The sequence below is a fragment of the Sceloporus occidentalis genome, unplaced genomic scaffold (genome assembly GCF_023333645.1).
Source record: "Sceloporus occidentalis isolate IW3139 unplaced genomic scaffold, rSceOcc1.0.p SCAF_1, whole genome shotgun sequence".
In the NCBI taxonomy this organism is placed as follows: Eukaryota; Metazoa; Chordata; class Lepidosauria; order Squamata; family Phrynosomatidae; genus Sceloporus; species Sceloporus occidentalis.
In genome coordinates, this window is record NW_028316981.1 from 22,822,441 (window position 1) to 22,841,646 (window position 19,206).

Here is a 19,206-nt window from a genome sequence, read left to right on the forward strand (position 1 = left end):
AAGAGGAATGTTGGGAGAAAGCAAGTACAACTGTGCAGAGTTTAGCCCTTATGTGTGAGAACTTCCACTGTCAGTGTTGACAGGGAGGGAGCTGTTTGGGAATTGTAGGTCAAACAAGTAACTACTCCAAGCTCTCATTGTCTAAATCTTGTGGGTGGCCATGAGTAAGGGTATACTACATGATGAAGTGATGAAAATGGTGTGTGTGTGTGGACTTTATATCCATCTTCTTTGTCTTTTGTCCATAGAAAGGGACAATGGATGCTCTAGAAGACATGCACACTAGTGCACTGTTGGCACAAAGAAAATGTTAAATGAAATAGTCACAATAGCACTCATAGCTAAAAGGATGCTTTCTCAGTGCTTTTGATTTGACTTTATGTAAATATATAGTTGAGAGCCAGCACGGTGTAATGGTTTGGGTGCTGAGCTTTGACTCTGGAGACCTGGGTTTGAATGCCCTCTTGGCCATGAAAATCCACTGGATGACCTTGGGCAAGTCACACACTCTCAGCCTCAGAGGATGGCAATGGCAAAACCCCTTTGAAGAAACTTACCAAGAAAAATCCCAGCCTTAGGGTCTCCATAAATTGGAAATGACTTGAAAGCACACAACATACACAACCATATAGTTTCTGGGCAGACTACTGTCAATGATATATGACATATCTTATATATGTGTGACTTTTTTTGATGGGGTAAAAGGAGCTATTCTGTAGCCATTTGTGCTCTCTCCCAAACCTTCCCTGCAAGCAGATGTCAAGACCCAATGAGGCTGCTGCTCTTGCTGCTTATCCATGGAGAGTAAACCAGTTCAGATGATGAAGATGCAGCTGCTCTGGGCTCTAAGGGGAAGGAAAAGGAGGGCCCACTCCATCCATGAGTGTACTTCTGTGTTTTCTCCCCTCCAGGTCCAGAGCAGCTGCATCTTCATTGTGAACTGCCTCAACCATCTTTCTCCTCCCCATGGATAAGCAGCAGCAGCAGCAGTTGTAGCCCTCCCAGAGGCTTAATAGCTGCTAGGGAACGAGGATGACACAGAACTATGTGGGCAGAACGTTGCTCTCCTCATGGTTCATGTAGGATCTTGGCCTCCATATTCTGTTCCATTTTGACAAGATACTGTCATGGCACTTCTCTGTCATATGGTTCCTTAAATAATTTAGGGGTTATTCAGATGGTGAAAATAATCCAGGAGTTGAATTTCTGTTGTTCATACACATTCCAAATGCACCTGATTATGTTTGGGAGGGGGGCTGCCAAAAACGCACTTAATCCAGGATAACCCCCCCCCCCAAGTTTTTAAAAAAGATCCACATCATCAGTAGTGTGAATAACAGATGGGAATAGTGCCAAATAGACCTGGGATAAAACCCTGCATGCCGGGAACATGTTCCAAATGCATTTGCATCATCAACTCCATCTTTATTAAATGCTTGCATGTGTCAGCAATGGAACTTGGAAAGATGCACATCGATGTGGTTCCATGTATGAATAATAAACCCAAAATGTGTAAGTGGGATGATTCACATTGTTGCATTGAAAAAACTAACATCTAAGTGACATCTTAGAAATAAAAGTTACACTACATCCACTCAGTTTATGATCAGCTAAACAAAAAGTGGTGACTTATTCCAATGGGATTTACAAAATTTAACAAAATAAATTTCAAATGATCTTCTCTAGAACCTGAATTCTTTTCAGGTCAAAAGCACCAAAATGTTTGGCTCGGATGAAATAAAACCAATTTGCCTTAATGTTTTACTGATTGGCTTTCCCTTTTCCTTGTGAAGTCATTCCTTTTCTTTCTTCTAGCATTTTCTCTGTTTTTGCTGCTTGTGGCAGCCTTGGTCTCCAGCAGTCATGCTGCTGGAGAAGAGGACTGGATGAAGTGTTTTGATGACCCTGACTATGAGAAGCTGTTGAACATCGCCAAGAATGGTCTCAATAAGACCTCAGAGCCAAAGGTGGTTGTGATTGTCGGGGCAGGAATAAGTGGACTCACTGCTGCCAAATTACTGAAAGATGCTGGACATCAGGTAAATAATTACTCAGAGGGGGGAAAAGGTTTTCAATCTTGCCAAGTAAATAAATAACCATATAACTAAATAAGGAAGAAAGGGTGCTCTTTTAGTATTATTTTAATACCAAAATAGTCCTTAGATACTTTAAAGAGACAAAAGGTCCTTTCAGACTACATAGTTATACCACTATGATTCTACTTTAACTGCCATGCATGTATCTATAGATCATGGGATTGGTAGTCTGGTGAGGCACTAGAGCTCTCTGGAGAAGAATTTTAAATACAGCTCTCTGAAATGTAAATCCATAGGATGGGTTCCCTAGAATGTTGCCAAAGCAGTTAAAATGATTCCAGATCAGATCATGAAACAGAAAGTCTGTAAGCACTTAGAAAGGAATGCTGTGATCATTATAAGTCAACCTGGTTTTCTCAAAAACATGTTTATTACAGCACGAGGTTTCATTGACTGTAGTCTGGAATGACATTCCATTTTGTACCAGCTTGTGTGCAGGTCCTCTTCAAGCAGCTATTTAAAATGCTGTCATGCTTATCTCTTGTTTGTGAGCAGTACAGAGATATTCACAGACCTTGCTCAATGACTTCATTGGCATTTGGAGATGCCAAGATGGTAGGAAGTTGGAATGCTAAAATGGTAGGAAGTTTAGGCCCAGAAAGGTACAAACTCTTGATTGGGCTCAACTGAGCTGTAGCCAGGTTTTTCTGTAAAACGAAATTTAGTTACTTCATTGCTTTGACCTCCTGGATCCTCTGTTTTGTGTGAAGTCGTGTGGTCTCTTGAATGTATTTTTGCTGCAAGGTCCATGTTTATGCCTTTGGTATCTTATAGAGCTTTAGGGTTGCTAGACTGAAAACTAGAGGGCTCTTGTTCCTTTAATAGTTGCGTAGAAGAAGGAATTTCAGCAAGTTTTGCTTGTTAGGCAACCAGGTAATAAACAAAACTTGTCGAATTTTTCTTTTCCACACAACATCAAAGATACAGGAGCCCTCTCTAGTTTTTACTCTTATTTTCTTATTTTTTGTCTGTTGTATATATTTGTGAGTTATTTCCTGCTGTCTTTGTTTTTCTTATTGTTCTGTTGAAGTTTCTTTTTACGGTTATTCTAGTCTAGTCTAATCTAGTCTATAATTATTATTATTATTATTATTGTAAATAAATATACCGCTATATAATTTGGTATGTGTGCATTCTTAGGAAGTTCTCCCCATTTTTGTCCCCACAACCCTATGAGACGTATTAGGCTGAGAAATAGTTAAGTCAGTCAATGAACTTCATGATTAAGTGGAGATTTAAAACTAGGTCTCTGAAGTCTTAAATCTGCACTACAACCAGTACACACACCTCTTTCCATTCCAATGCTATTTGATCTGCTTAACAGAGGATGGCAAGGGATGAATCTGGGACCTTCTGCATACTAAACAGGTATCTTCCATGGTGATGTGGTCCCTTACTAAGGGGTATATTGAAGTGTTTGTTGTGTTTTTGCCTTGTGCATGACTATATTTTACTTCAGAAGCGGCAGTCTAGAAGGCAGTGACAGAGTAGTGCAAAACCACTCATACCATTTTTAAAAAATTATTATTATTTCTAGGTCCATATTCTGGAAGCTAGTGACCGTGTTGGGGGCAGGATAAAGACCTACCGTGAGAAGGACTGGTACGTGGACCTGGGACCTATGCGTCTTCCCAAGGCACAGAAGTAAGGAAAGAAAGGCATGTCACCAACCATGCCAAAACCGTTAATTCCTCTGCTATAGCTTCATGCACAATATTCTAAACTGAGCATGCCAAGGGAAAGAGGAGGTGTTAAACTTTGCTAGGCATGAGCAAGTGGAGTACATGTAGATACTACTTTGTTTAAGGCATTTGCATACATACAGTTTGGCAGGGACTGTCCTGATTAATCCTCTATCATCCCACTTTATCAGCTGCTTTTAAAATATCTCAATTTCTCTATCCTCCTCCCACTATCTTCCTTTTCCTCAGCTTTCTTTAATTGCTGTAAACAAAGTCCAATTGCTGCAAACAGGGCCCCATTCTCTGTGAATTTATGTGAATCCTTTGTGAAGCCATGAAGTGTTATGGGAATGGCTATATTAGAAACACAGTGAATCACATGTAGAGAGATCTTATAGAACCTTTGAGACTATAAAGAAGTTGGCAACATGAGCTTTGTAGACTTCAGTCTACTTCCTCAGATGCGTTTAGCGGAGTGGAAACCAGGGACAGACATATATGTGCCACTGGTATGTGAGAATGTCAATTCAAATTTAAAATCTTTTGTGTATGGAAATGAAGAAGTAAGTACAGTTTCAACTTTGTTAGTGAAGAAACACACTGTGAAGTGGCCAAGATGTATGGAAATGAAGAAGCAAGACCAGTTTGGCAATAGAAACTAACCTGTAGGTGAAGATAATAGATGAGCGTAGGATGCCCCCCCCCCCCAAGGATGGGGTCAGATAGTGTTGAAGTGTGTGTAGGGATTTTGTGGGTTTTTCAGGCTATGTGGCCATGTTCAAGAAGAGTTTCTTCCTGACGTTTCGCCAGCATCTGTGATGCCAGCCACAGATGCTGGTGAAATGTCAGAAAGAAACTCATCTAGAACATAGCCACATAGCCCAAAAACCCTACAAAAACCTATGGATGCTGGCCATGAAAGCCTTCGACTTCACATTGTGTGTAGGTAGTCAGGAAGCCATTGTCCCTGTTCAATCCACTGCTGAGGGACTGTAGTTCATGGATGAATTCCAATGCTGCTGTTTCTCTTTCCAGTCTACCTTTGTAGTTCTTTTGTTCAAGGACTGCTATTCCAAGGTCTGAGATGGAATGCCCAGGGAGACTGAAATGTTCTGCCATAGGTTTTTGTGTATTCCCATTCTTAATGTCTGAGTTATGTCCATTTATGTTCTGGTGGCAAAACTGGCCTGTTTGACCGCTGTATAGTGCTGACAGGCATTGGTGACATAGTATGGCACAAATCACATTGGAGGATGAGCACGTAAAGGTCCCCCCAATATTGTAGGTGATACCATTAGATCTGTGATGACATTTCCTGGATAAATGTGCGGGGAGAACTGGCATCTTGGTTTGTGGCAAGGCTTAGTACCTGTCTCGCCATCAGCATCATGTGTCTTCCTGTCAGTGAATACCTGTTTGAGGTTCGGAGGCTGTCTATCAACGAATAAAGGTCTGCCACTAAGACCCCTTGAAAGAGTGGCATTATTGTCCAGAACGGGTTGTAGTTCATTGATGGTGCACCTGAAAGATCCCATTTGGGAGCTATATGTGACCACTAGTGGGATTCTGTCATTTTCTCTCTTCAAACTGTTCTGTGATAGGTCAGTCCTGGGTGCAAGTCTTGCCTTGTTTGTTTGTTTGTTCATAGTGGAACACAGTTCAGAATGAGAAGCCTCTCAGATTTATTTCAGCAACAACTAGAGAAATTGCTTTAAAATGTATGTTAACGTGGGTGAAATTAATTTGCAAATCCTTCACATGACAGCTAGAAGGGATGTCAGATTAGAGGCAATGGGTTCCTTATGTAGTGAATGGATAAATATGTTCAAGAATATCATACCCTTCAATACCACAAATTTGACAAGGACAATCCCAATTGCTCTCTCTCTCCTAAAAATAGCCTTGAAGGCCACATGTAGTCCAAGGGCCACACTTTGGCCACCTCTGCTTTCAGGCCACCTGAGGCAATTACATTTTCTCCTCCTTCAGCATCACTCCACTTTATAGTTGTCTCTCTGTCTGCAGACTCAGAGAAAGATAGACATTTATTAAAAACCTTAGCCACCTTGTTCTTGCTTTCTTGTCCTCTTTGAGCCAATCCTCTCTCAGTCTTTTCACACTAAACAAACACAGCATCATGGTTCCATTTGAACCGCAATGGCTGCCTCCTATGGAATCCTGGGAGCTGTCACTTGGTAACATACAGGGATTTGCTGAATTAATGATTTGTAAGCTGCCCTTGGAGTGTTTTTGGCTGAAGTACAGAATATAAATGCTCTAAATGAAATATATAAACAAATAATACTAGAGTATTCTGGCTGAGGACCATCCTTAAACTACAAATCACAGGATTCCATAGGATGGAAACATGACAGTTAAACTGGAAAAATAGCACTATAATTGTGTAGTGTGAAAGGGGCCACAGTAACAGGAGTTGCAGTGATTTTCCCCCAGGAACAATATCCTATGATATTGTTAGATGCACACACACACAATATAATAGAAAGAGGGAGAAAGAGATAGTGATCAGCAGTCTGAATATTTGGACTCTATTTGGACTGTGGCTTCAGGAACTATCATGATGAGAGCCTGCCTTTCAGAATTGGACAATAAGGTTGTGTTTTGACATTTAGAAGTGTTGACTGAGTAGCAGAATAAGGAAAGGAATAGTGAACAAACCATATGCATGGTTGCATATGAGACACAAATATGTCTAATCTAATGAAATTTTGTCCTAGATAAAAATGTATTCCTCGGAAAATAGTCTGAGAAATTTATTGCTATCCTGAAACATCTAACCTTGTGACTTGCAAAAAAGTAGCTACAATATTGTCATATGTTGTCAAAATGCTTTTTTCTCACATATTCCGTTGCTGTTGTTTTTCTCCCCAGAATTGTTCGTGAGTACCTTAAGAAATTCAACCTCACACTCAACCCATTTGTTCAGAATGATGGAAATGCCTGGTATTTGATTAGAAATAGAAGGATAAAAGTGGCGGCAGTGAATGAAAACGCTGATGTCTTTGGATATGAACTATATCCCCATGAGAAGGGAAAGTCTGCTGATGAACTGTATGAGGGAACACTTGACAAGGTATGTCCTTTGTCTGTGGAGATGTCCTTAGATAATACTCGCCTCTACTTTGCATATTAAGGTAAACTCATAATTCCTAACATGGGGGGGGGATGTCAGGTGGTCTCAGGTTAATCCCCCGCAACTCCACCAGAGACTGTACTCCTCCCTCTGTAAATGTACTTATTTTGATTTTGATTTTCAGAACTAGAAGTGATACAAAGTTCACTTCCATTTTTTTTGAAGAAACAGTAGAAAGGGCCCTCCACAAATGCTCTCACACACATACCCAAAAGCAAGACCTACTGATTTCAATTTCCCAACATTTAGATCCAGTGGATTACCCCAGGTTCTAGTATCCACTTTCTCCATAATATGCACAATTCTATGTACTTCTGTATGCAACAAGATCTTGTAACACCTTTGAGACTAACTGTGTGAAAGAAGTTTTAGCAACTTGGTCTATTTAGATGCTTCTGAGGAAGTAGACCAAGGCCTGTTACAGACTGCCAAAATAAAGCTGCTTCGGGTCTCTTTGGAGGTATGCTCTTTAAATGATGCATGGGTCCTAAGAGTCCAGAGGTCACACCAAAGCCACACTCCATTCCTAAGCACTGGAGTGCAGCTTTGGTGCAGCTTCCGGATTCTTAGGATGCATGCAGCATTTAAACAGCATACCTTCAAAGAGACCCGAAGCAGCTTTATTTTGGCAGTCTGTAACAGGCCCAAGTCTGCAAAAACTTATGCTAGAGCTTTTTTCACATAGTCAGATTATCACAGGCCTAGTCCAGACGGGTCGTAAAGGATGCCCTCGTCACATGAGAGGGGTGGCACTTCTAGATACCCCTCGCCCCTCTCATGTGACGAGGGCATCAAAATGACGGCGCCCTGTACAGATGGGCACCGCCATTGTTACGCAAGTGCTGCGGGGCATCCACACGGTGCCACGCAGCACTTGCATAATGAGTGTGCCAGTAGTGCACTCTGGCACACTTGTTACGCCGCCACCGCAGTGTAGAAAGAACCCGCTTTTTACGGGTTCTTTTTCGGCCGGCAGGAAGCCTTGCCATTTGGCGGCTGAGGCTTCCCTCCAGCAGAAAAGCAGGTGCCAGCAGGCCGCCCTTTTTAGGTGGTCTGTACCCCGCCACACATAGCTTTTAAACTGCAATTATAAAATAGCATCTTTGACAATACTCACCACATGACATTGCCTCTGGTCCATAGCTGCTGTATCTCCCAAGTATGGTTTGGATGACCCTTTCCACTGATGGAGGAAACCCATCAATAAGCTCCCCATCACATGGCAGTCCCATTAGTCATCATATGTGAAACATTGCTGCAGTATTGGGAGTCATTTTGTGTCACAGTGTCCTCCTGTCCTCCCACCACCTCACTATTCCCAAGCAAGCTAATTTCTTTTACATTTTGGCTATCTCTGTGATTTCTATCCCATTATGCACTTCTGTTATGTCTCTCCTTACTCACATTTTTCCAAACAAAAGAACAGAGCTACAGAAATTGTAACCTTTACTCATAAGGCTAGGAGGGATGTGGTGTTATCCAGCACACATGTAAATGTAAGCACTACTGATGTCTCTGTGACAAATGGTTTTTTTTTTAATTTTGAAAACTGAATAGATATTTAATGGACATAAAAGTTTTCATATTACTTATTGTTTCCTTTATTTATATTTCCCGTGTAGGTGACAAAAAACTGCACAATTTTGAAGGAGAAGTATGACTCATATTCCACCAAGGTAAGAAGAAGTGGGGTTCTGGTTTAGTTTAAAAATAGAAAACATATTCCTAATATCCTGTACATTCCCCCAAAATGTTTCTATGGAGCACATCTGCAAGCAGATGGTTTATTCAGCACATGCACAACCTGTAATGATGAGGAGAGAAGGGCATAAAAATGCATCACAAATAAGGCTCGCTCTTCCTAGAGCTTAGACGTTTAATTTTTTGGATATTGGTTACTACTACTTTTACTTGACCTGAAAAGTAGATGTGAAACCCAAGCAACATATACGGTACTTCATCACTTTTCTAAGGGAGGAAAAAGTGTAGTGTGGAAAGATTTGAGGAAATTACATTTTCCCCTGTGTTATCAAGTTCATCAAGGCACATGATGCAAAGGACAACAGGAGGAAAAACACACAATATAACCCTATCCAATACTTAAAAAGAAAAAAAAAGGTTTTCTCAATCATAAATAGATTTTGGGGAATTATTCAGTTCAGAATTAGAAGTTCTAAAGCTACCAGGATCATTCATTTAGTAGGAGGGCAGGAATGCTAAAGCCTGGAGGGGAAGAAGGGACACTGTTTAGGGATGGCATGTGATCTTTCCCTCTGAGAGCTATGTCCATTTCATATCCCAGTATTCAAAGTTATAGCCATGTTAGTCTGTGGAATCAATATGTAGAGAGATCTCATAGACCAAATACATCTGGGGAAGTAGATTGAAGCCTACGAAAGCTCATGATGCCAATTTCTTTCTTTCAGTTAGTCTCAAATGTGCTACATATCCCAATATTCTCATTCATAAAAGACACATGTATTTCTGGGCACTACATTGATTCTACTGACACAGAGAAGGACTGTCCCTAACCCTGGTCTTCATTTCTGCAAACCAAACTATTGCTCACCTGAGACTGAATGTACACAACACTGACAAAACAAAATAGTTAGAAGTAAAATTAATATTAAGGAGTCTCAGTCCTGGGAAAAGAGCAGGATACAAATAAATATAATAAATAATAAATAAATTTATCACACAAGGCTATAAAAGCAGAATTTTAACTGGCTAAAAGTGGCTTTGGCTGGTACTTATCATACAATGTTGTCTCCATCATGCTGCTCCCTTGCATTCCATTTGTTTTTGTATGCACCTTTTCACTGATGGGCAAAACCCATCAATGGTCTCTCAATCCTGCTACTTTTCCATTAGCGCCTTCGTGCAATTAGTAGCTTTCGCTACAGTTCCATTTCTCAGGCAGTCATGTGCTGTGACTGGGCATGATTCTGCTCCTTTCCCCCTCTCTTCCTCCCGCTCACAGCAATTACAGTTACCAACAGCTTCCCAAAGCTGGCTGATTTGTGCATGTTCACACAACAGCTAGCTCTGGGAAGCTGTTGGCAACCATGATCCCTTGTCCCCCCGCAAAGTGCAACACTGCTATGTGAATGTGCATGCAGCTGCTCCCTGCTTCAAGGGGGAGAAGTAGTGATTGAGACTGCTAATACACCTTTGACAGAGCGAAAATCAGATCACATGACTATGGATCACCAAAGTGCCATTGTGGGGGAAAGCGCGATAAGAAATGATGGCAAACCAGTGTCTCCATTCTTAAACTATCATGACTATGGCAGCACAGCAGGCTAATGTGATAAAATTCAAAGGGACATATTTTGAAGATCCATCTGGGTTTTAGCCAAAATAGATTTTAGACTGTTTCTTTTGTTTTCAGTAATTAAAGAATATTGCAAGAAGAGAAAGAAGAGAATCTAGACATTTTGTATCCATTTTTGGGAATACTTATATTACCGTAGATAAGGGGAAGTAGCGAAAAGTTAAAAGAAAAATAGTAGTAACTGTATAGCTACAGTCAGAACCAACAGCCAGTACTTCATTTTAAAATATGTAAGGTTTTGGACTTTGCACCTTTGGGTTGTGTGTGTGTGGAGCATTCCCTGAGTGGAATTCCACTCAGAAAACTCCTACTGGGCAAGAGGAGGAAATTTTCCAGTTATGCAGCCCTGAGATAGCCATTCCCATTGTTCTGCTGGACAGGACCCCTTAATCGTGTGGAGAAGGTTCTCAGGAAAAGGCATACAGGCCTGCCGGGGAAGGAAAGGATCCTCAAAGACCCCTGTGTTTCATTCCACCAACAGGACTCAAGCCTATGCTTATTTTGGGATGCTTGACAAAATAATTTGAGGAGAAATGAGCTAGCATTCAAAAATGAAAAGGGAAGCCCTTGTACATTTAACCAGTCTTTCCCAGACAAGAGCTCTCATTTCCCTCCTTTTAGGAATACTTACTCAAAGAAGGAAATCTGAGCAGGGGAGCAGTCGATATGATTGGTGACATCCTGAATGAAGATGCTGGATTCTATCTTTCATTCCTTCACTCTGTCATAGAGCATGTGGCCTTTGCAGATAGTAGCAGGTAAATGGAGAAGATGTGGCATTTACATGGTTGATGCAAATTGAAAAATTCTCTTTATTAAGGTGAGGGTGTCATCAATTTATAACTTCCCAAGGGAGCTTGCATTTAGCTTGAAAAGGTAACAGCCTGTGTCTGTTGCTAACAGACAGCAAAGGCTAGTTTTCTACACCAAGAAGCAATATATTACCTAGCTGTTTAGCTTAATTGTGAAATGAGTAGGGAGACATTGGCCTCACAGTACATACAGATGAGCACATGATTTTCAGTGCAGTCTTTCACACACACAAATCACAACAGCAGATGTAACATGCTGCCTGTATCTCAAGACTAGGCTGGATATGACACAGATGATGTGCAAGCAATTCATGGGAAATTTTTAAAATATATTTTTAAATTATCTAAAAACTATTTAAAATAGCTACCCAGAAGCAGACAGGGGCAGGACTGGGGCCACTGTATAAGGTTTGAGAAGGTTTTTTCCTTTTTAAAAAGATTTCTTATTGCACTATGGCCCCAGCAAACCTCCCAGTCACCTCTGAAGCTGTTATGTGCCCTGGGTGGGAAGCTCCCATAGATAGGAATAAGAGGTCCCTCTCCAAGGCTCTTGGTAGAATGTTTTTCTTTTTCTTTTGTTTTTTGCACAGCTGTCCAAGCTGAATTTTTTTAGAAACCACTCACATTACTTCTTACACTGAGCTTGCAAGTGAATTCACTCCTGCACATCTTCACTTATGACAGATGTGTCTGCACTCTGCCCTGCTTATCGCTGCATTAACCTGAACATTCCACATGAAAATTTGCACTTCAAGATGTTTTCTTAAAATTATCTTAACATTTCTACCTGTTTCACTGCGATTTTTGAACTGATATTTTCAACAACTGAGAAGGAAGAGAACTGATGAATAATTCTAGTTCTATTATTTCTGTATGTGAGTACAGATAAGACAGTGCCTATGGGAGTTTATAAAAACCTTGTTCCTGTCAGGGATGATGGGAGTTGTGGCTCTTCACCTCTGGCCTGGAACTCACCACCTGGTTGTGCACCACGCTGACCAGTTTTGGCCAGTTGTTAAAGCTTTGCAAGAGTTGCAGAGAATAGGCTGAAGACCCCGACAAACTCTCCAAGCCTTCTCACTCTTGCTTCCACAGAAGTCTTCACCCTTCTTCACCAGGGTCCTGCTGGTTCTTGTAGCTTCACCCAAGACACCAGACAACTCAGTAGTCTTATATAAAAGATCTACTTTATTCTACTATATACACAGCTCCAAACTATCCAACAATACTCAACTCCTCACTCTCCAATCCACTACTACTACCCACTACTACTACCCACAAAACATACTGGGATTCATAGTCATTATTATAGTCAAACCAAGGTACCACCTACTGTGGTCTGTTTCCACCCAGTAGGCGTGTACGTCATTCCCATTGGTTCTCTTGTTTCTATCCAGATTAGATGATTTCATCATCTCATCCTTGACCACTTTACAATTGTCAGGTGTGTCCAATTATTCACTATGCATTTCTTGTCCTTGGCACTCAGGACTTGTTAATTCTATTACCATGTACACCTGTGTGGTTCTCCATTGGCTTCTGCTGAGTCACTCTGACTCTCACATACATGTTTTATTTCAATCACTGTATGTCCCATGTTGCTTTTTCCTTAACAATCCCCTCCGAAATAAAATATTGTATGTGACTTAAAATGTCATTCCAACCATTTGTGTTAACCTTTCATGTTTCTCCACTGTTAGTGCTTTCGTGAACAAATCTGCAATGTTATATTGTGTCTCTATGTACCTTAACTCTATTTCTCCTTTTTGTACCATGTCTCTTACATTTTGGTATCTTACACCCACATATTTGGTTCTGTTTTTCAAACTTTCTGTTTCAGCCATTGCTATGCATGATTGTGAATCTTCTTGAATTTCCACTGGTACTCTGAAATTTTCATTCAGGTCAATTAACAATTGTTCAATCCACTGTACCTCGTTCACTATTTCGTTCAGTGCTGCAAATTCTGCCTCAGTTGTACTTAACGCTACGTTTGTTTGTTTTCTACTTCTCCAAACTATGGGACTTTCACTATACTTGATTATCATTCCTGTGACTGACTTCTTGTCTCCTGATTCTGATGCAAACGAACTGTCAACAAAACAATCTAGATCAGCGTTGCTGCTTCTTATGATCAACTTCTTGTCTAAAGTCCCTTTCAAGTATCTCAACAAATGTTTCACGGCTGTCCAATCCTCAATTTTAGGATTAGAAACTCTTCTAGATAAAATGTTCACAGAATACGCAATGTCTGGTCTAGTGTGGCAAGAAATGAATTGTAAAGATCCTATTACGCTCCTGAAAAATGTTTTGTCCTCAAAATCTCTGGTTGTTGGCTCAGAAACGAAACCAGTTGTCATTGGAGCTCTAACTGTCTTAGCATTCTGTAGTCCACACTTTTTTATCAAGTTCTCTATCTTCTTTCTCTGGCTTAACAAACAATGTCCTTCTTGTGTCCACTCAACATTAATGCCTAAATATGACTTCAACAAACCTAAATCCTTCAAAACAAACTTTTCTGACAATTCTCTCTTGACTGACTCTATGTCCTGTTTTGACTTTGCTGCCACGCACAAGTCATCAACATAAATCACAAGCACTATGTCTCCTTTTGTATATACACAAGCATCTGCCACGCTTCTCTTGTAACCTAGCTTCACTAGCTCATCATTGATGCACAAATTCCATGCTCTGGCACTTTGTTTCAAACCATACAATGCCTTCTTCAATCTATAAACTTTCTGACTTCCATTCTCTTCAAAACCTTGTGGCTGTTCCATAAAAATTTCTTCATCCAAATTTGCATTTAAGTAAGCCGTTTCAAAATCAAAATGCTCTACTACTAAATTCCTTCTTGCTGCTACAGCTAACACCATTCTCAAACTTTCTGGCTTTGCTGTTGGAGAATAAGTCTTATCATAATTCTCATATTGCTGTTGTGCAAAACCCTTAGCTACCAATCTTGCTTTGTACTTAATGCTACCATCAGGCATTTCCTTTCTCTTATACACCCATTTACAACCAATCACTTTCTTATCTTTGGGTCTATCCACAACTTCAAAAACATCTTTGTTCACCAAGCAACTAAATTCACTATCCATTGCTTCACACCATCTTTCCTGTTCTTCCCTAGAAAAGGTTTCCAATTCTTCAAAACTTTCAGGCTCTTCTATAACTGTACAAGCTCTTGCCTGTGTCACAACAAACCTATCTGGTGACTTTCTAACTCTGTGACTTCGCCTGGGTACGAATTCTGTCGTTCTGCCTCTTTCCTCATCACTGTCTGCACTAGTGGATGTTGTCTTTTTGCTAAATCTCTTGTCCTCTGTCATTCTAGTGGTCACTGGTCTTGTTTGTGACTCTCCATCTGAGGTACTACCACTACTGCTAGTTGAGGCTTCTGGCTTGACTGAAACCCCTCCGTTTCCTGAAGTTGGTTCAGTCTGTGCTTGCTGCTCACTTGAGCTACCTAATCTCAAGAACACTTCCTTATTGGCATGCAGCTTGTCCCAGCCAGCATGTCTCTCAAAATTTGCAGACCTGGAGTACTGTATCTCTTTTCCTCTCATTAGGAACTTGTAACTGTTCCCTGAATATCCTAGGAACATTAGCCTTTTGCTTTTGGCTTCTCCTTTCCTTCTGAAACAGGCAGGTATGTACACATGTGCAAATTGACCAAACACTCTTAGATATTTGAAATTTGGCACTCTCCCATACAAAACCCTGTAGGGAATGTCTTCAATCTCAGAGTGGTACATCCTATTACTTATATGTATTGCAGTCAGCGTAGCTTCACCCCAGAAGCTTTCACCTACGCCTGCATCTGCCATCATGCATGCAGAAATCCTTTTGATGTCCTGGATTTTTCTCTCTGCTAAACCATCCTCACTTGGACAAGCAGGATTGGTGGTTTCATGCCTTATCCCCACTTTCTGAAACCAATTGTACAGTTGGTTATTTAAAAATTTGCCACCTCTATCTGTGACAATAGTCCCAACTTGACTATCAAACCTTCTTTCTATCATCCTGACCCATGCTTTTAAACTTTGTCCAGCTTCTGACTTATTTTTCAGTATTCTTACATATGCAAATCTTGAAAATCTATCAACAATTACCAGAAAATATTTGCTTCCCCCTAGTGACAAACAATTGGCTTGGGCTACATCCGCATGTACATATTGAAATGGTCTCTGAGCAATCCTTTTAGACTTCTTAGCAACTGGATATGCTCTGACCTTCACTTGGTTACATACAGTACAGTCTAAATGATTTTTACATTCTGCCACTTTCAAATCTGGACACATGCTTATTAAACTCTTCAAACACTTAAAGCTTGCATGGCCAAATTTTCTGTGCAGTTCATGTATGCAGTCTTTGTGCAATGGAACATTATCTATAGTATTAGCATTCTCTATCTTATAACTATCAACATTCTCTTCCAGAAAATAAAGCTTATCTTTCTTTAAGCCTATGCCACGCAGTTCCCCATTCAAAGTTATTTTACACAGGTTCTTTTCAAAAGTTACTATATAGTCTCTGTCTGTTAATTTGCTTACTGATAACAAATTGTTTTCTAATTCCTTAACATGCAAAACATCATTAAAGTTTTCTTTCAGCCCTGGAATGTAAACTGTTCCCATTTGATTCACAGTACTAAGCTCATTCCCATCTGCCAAAACTACGGCATTAACATTTGCTGGCTTTCTCTCACTAATTAAGTTAATGTTGTTACACATAGAGGACGAAGCTCCTGAATCTACAAGCCATTTAGAGTTTGCTTTTTGTTTTTCCTTTATCATTGTTGCAAACCCCTTATTATTATTCTTATTGTCCTTCAAAAATGGCGGCTTGGATTGCTTCTGCCTCTGGTCATGTCGAGGTTGCCACCTGCTCTGTTGCTTGCTTCTATCAGCAGCCAAAAGATTACAGTGCCTCTGCAGGTGTCCTATCTTTTTGCAGTAGAAACATCTCCGTTGCTCCCTTGAAGAAGCTGCCTGGACCATCCCACGCACATCAGGCTTGGCTTGCTCCCTTGGCACAGTCTTGGAAGTTGCTGCGTCATTCCTCTCAGACTGTCTCCTCTGGTTTTCTTCCAGAATTCTGGCCACAACTAAGTCTCTCGTTAATTCTTCAGTTGGTAAGTTCTGCAGAGCATTGGTAATGTTGCCCCAAGTAGGGTCTAGGGACTCAATCAAGATGTAACACTGTTGTTCTCTGCCAATTTCCACGCCTCTAAGCTCAGCTTGCACAAACAAATCTTGCATCTTTTTCAAATGCTCCACGACACACTGGCCCTTCTCCATCTTTTGTCTATAAATTCTTTTTGACCATAGCATTTTTGCAAAGGCAGTAGAAGGAGTGTGTAATCTCTGCAGAGTGTCCCACACATCTTTGGCGGTTTCCTTATCTCTAACGTCGTTAATCAAGTCTTCTTCCAGCATTAGGAAAAGACAAGCCTTTGCTTTACTATCTTTTTCTTTCGTAGCTGCATTAGCATCGGCTGGCAGCCCGGCTAGAACAGTGTCCCATAAACTTTCTTTTACAAGCAGAGACTGGGCATAAATCTTCCAGGTGGAGTAGTTGCTTCTATTCAATTTGCTAAACTTCAAAATCTCCATTTTAATTTGTGCAGTGACTCAATTGACACAGTCCTTCTGAGTATGCACAGCTGATCCCTTTTGGGCTTAATCAAAATACAGGAGGAGTTACTCACGGAGCTTATCAGTGCAGCGTAAAAAGCTTGCTCTGATCTGTCTTCCACTCTCTGGAACTTTCAGCTTCTGTGGATGCTGGGTGCTGCAGTGACTGGGCCCATAACCCTTGTCAGGGATGATGGGAGTTGTGGCTCTTCACCTCTGGCCTGGAACTCACCACCTGGTTGTGCACCACGCTGACCAGTTTTGGCCAGTTGTTAAAGCTTTGCAAGAGTTGCAGAGAATAGGCTGAAGACCCCGACAAACTCTCCAAGCCTTCTCACTCTTGCTTCCACAGAAGTCTTCACCCTTCTTCACCAGGGTCCTGCTGGTTCTTGTAGCTTCACCCAAGACACCAGACAACTCAGTAGTCTTATATAAAAGATCTACTTTATTCTACTATATACACAGCTCCAAACTATCCAACAATACTCAACTCCTCACTCTCCAATCCACTACTACTACCCACTACTACTACCCACAAAACATACTGGGATTCATAGTCATTATTATAGTCAAACCAAGGTACCACCTACTGTGGTCTGTTTCCACCCAGTAGGCGTGTACGTCATTCCCATTGGTTCTCTTGTTTCTATCCAGATTAGATGATTTCATCATCTCATCCTTGACCACTTTACAATTGTCAGGTGTGTCCAATTATTCACTATGCATTTCTTGTCCTTGGCACTCAGGACTTGTTAATTCTATTACCATGTACACCTGTGTGGTTCTCCATTGGCTTCTGCTGAGTCACTCTGACTCTCACATACATGTTTTATTTCAATCACTGTATGTCCCATGTTGCTTTTTCCTTAACAGTTCCAGCATAGTGCAGTGGTTGGAGCACTGGACTACAACTCTGGAGACCAGGGTTTGAATCCCGGCTTGGCCATGTAAACCATACACAGGTTATAGCCATTAAATTACAATCTTACAAAAATTATTAAAAACTTTTCAAACTTTTAAAAACACAGTTGGCTCTATAAATGTTTAAACGAAAAATATAAAATTGTTTAACATTAAGCACATCACAATGTTACATAATCCATTCAAATTAGTATCAGTATATCTATCACAGATTCCCAAACAAGACATTAGCCTTGAAATCTAATCTAAGGTTAGCTGCTTTCGTCACGAATCTGGCAGTATTAAACTTAATAGACTTTTCAGTATTAGATAGCAAATATGTGATTTTCTCCAGATTATTTTAGTATGCTACTAGTTTTAAACATCTCTTCAGAAACGTATCCCTTGGAGTTTTATGTATCCTATAATATAGCATATAGTGTATGGTGTCTTCAATGTCCCCGTTTAACTGAGGTAACTGAAATAAACAGTGTTTTTATACTACTTTTGAAATACAAATGTCATAGGAATACATTCATTGTTTTCGTCTTCCCTTTTCCCCCCAACAACTCAACTACTTCAGTTTTGAAGAAATCACAGGTGGATTTGACCAGCTCCCGAATGCCTTCATCCAAGAACTGCGTGGAATAATTCGCTTCAACAGCAGAGTAGAGAAGATTGTTCGCTCAGACTGGAAAGTGAGGGTGTTTTTCCGCAAACTGGATAAAAAGGCCTTGCAATGGCTGACTGCTGATTATGTCCTTGTCACAGCTACAACCAAAGCTACACGACTCATCAAATTCCAGCCTCCCCTTTCACATGCAAAGGCTCATGCCTTGCGTTCCTTCCATTATGCCAGTGCTACTAAAGTTGCCTTGGCTTGCACTGACAGATTTTGGGAGAAAGAGGGGATTCAAGGTGGGAGATCATACACTGACCACGCATCTCGATTTATCTACTATCCAAACCACAACTTCACCAGTGGGCTTGGGGTGCTCCTAATTTCTTACACTCTGAATGATGATGCTGATTTCTTTGTTCCCCTCAGTGAAGAAAAATGCATTGATGTGGTGCTAGATGACATATCACAAGTGCACAATATCTCTAAAGATCATCTCAAAACAGTCTGCAAGAAGCACAAGATACAAAAATGGGTCCTAGACAAATTTTCCATGGGGGCCTTTGCTTCTCCCCTCCATATCAGATTGGCCAATTTTTCAGTGTCTTATCTCAGAATGAAGGGAGGGTTTACTTTGCAGGAGAACATACAGCCCACCCTCATGGTTGGATTGAAACTGCAATGAAATCTGTGATAAGGGCTGCAAGTAGCATTCACCTCAGGGCCACTAAGCCTGCATTGTAGTATCTGGAAAAAATGAACCTTTGTTGTATCTACCCTTCTTGGAACAAGAGGAATTGGCTACTTGATGGGCCTTCCTGACTTTTAAACTGCTTGGTGTTTGTGGCATTGGTTGGGAAAGAGCAAAAGCAATTTCCCTATTCCTTTCTGCTAATAATGTTCAACACAAATATACTGCTATGATTCTATTTCAGCTGTCATGGCAAGAGCCTATGGAATCATGAAATTT

General features: G+C 40.7%; 1 pseudogene; it reads left to right on the forward strand.

Annotated features, from left to right (window-relative positions):
• Positions 1-1,871: 1,871 nt before the first annotated feature.
• On the forward strand, positions 1,872-18,980 carry LOC149321167 (L-amino-acid oxidase-like; annotated as a pseudogene).
• Positions 18,981-19,206: the final 226 nt, after the last annotated feature.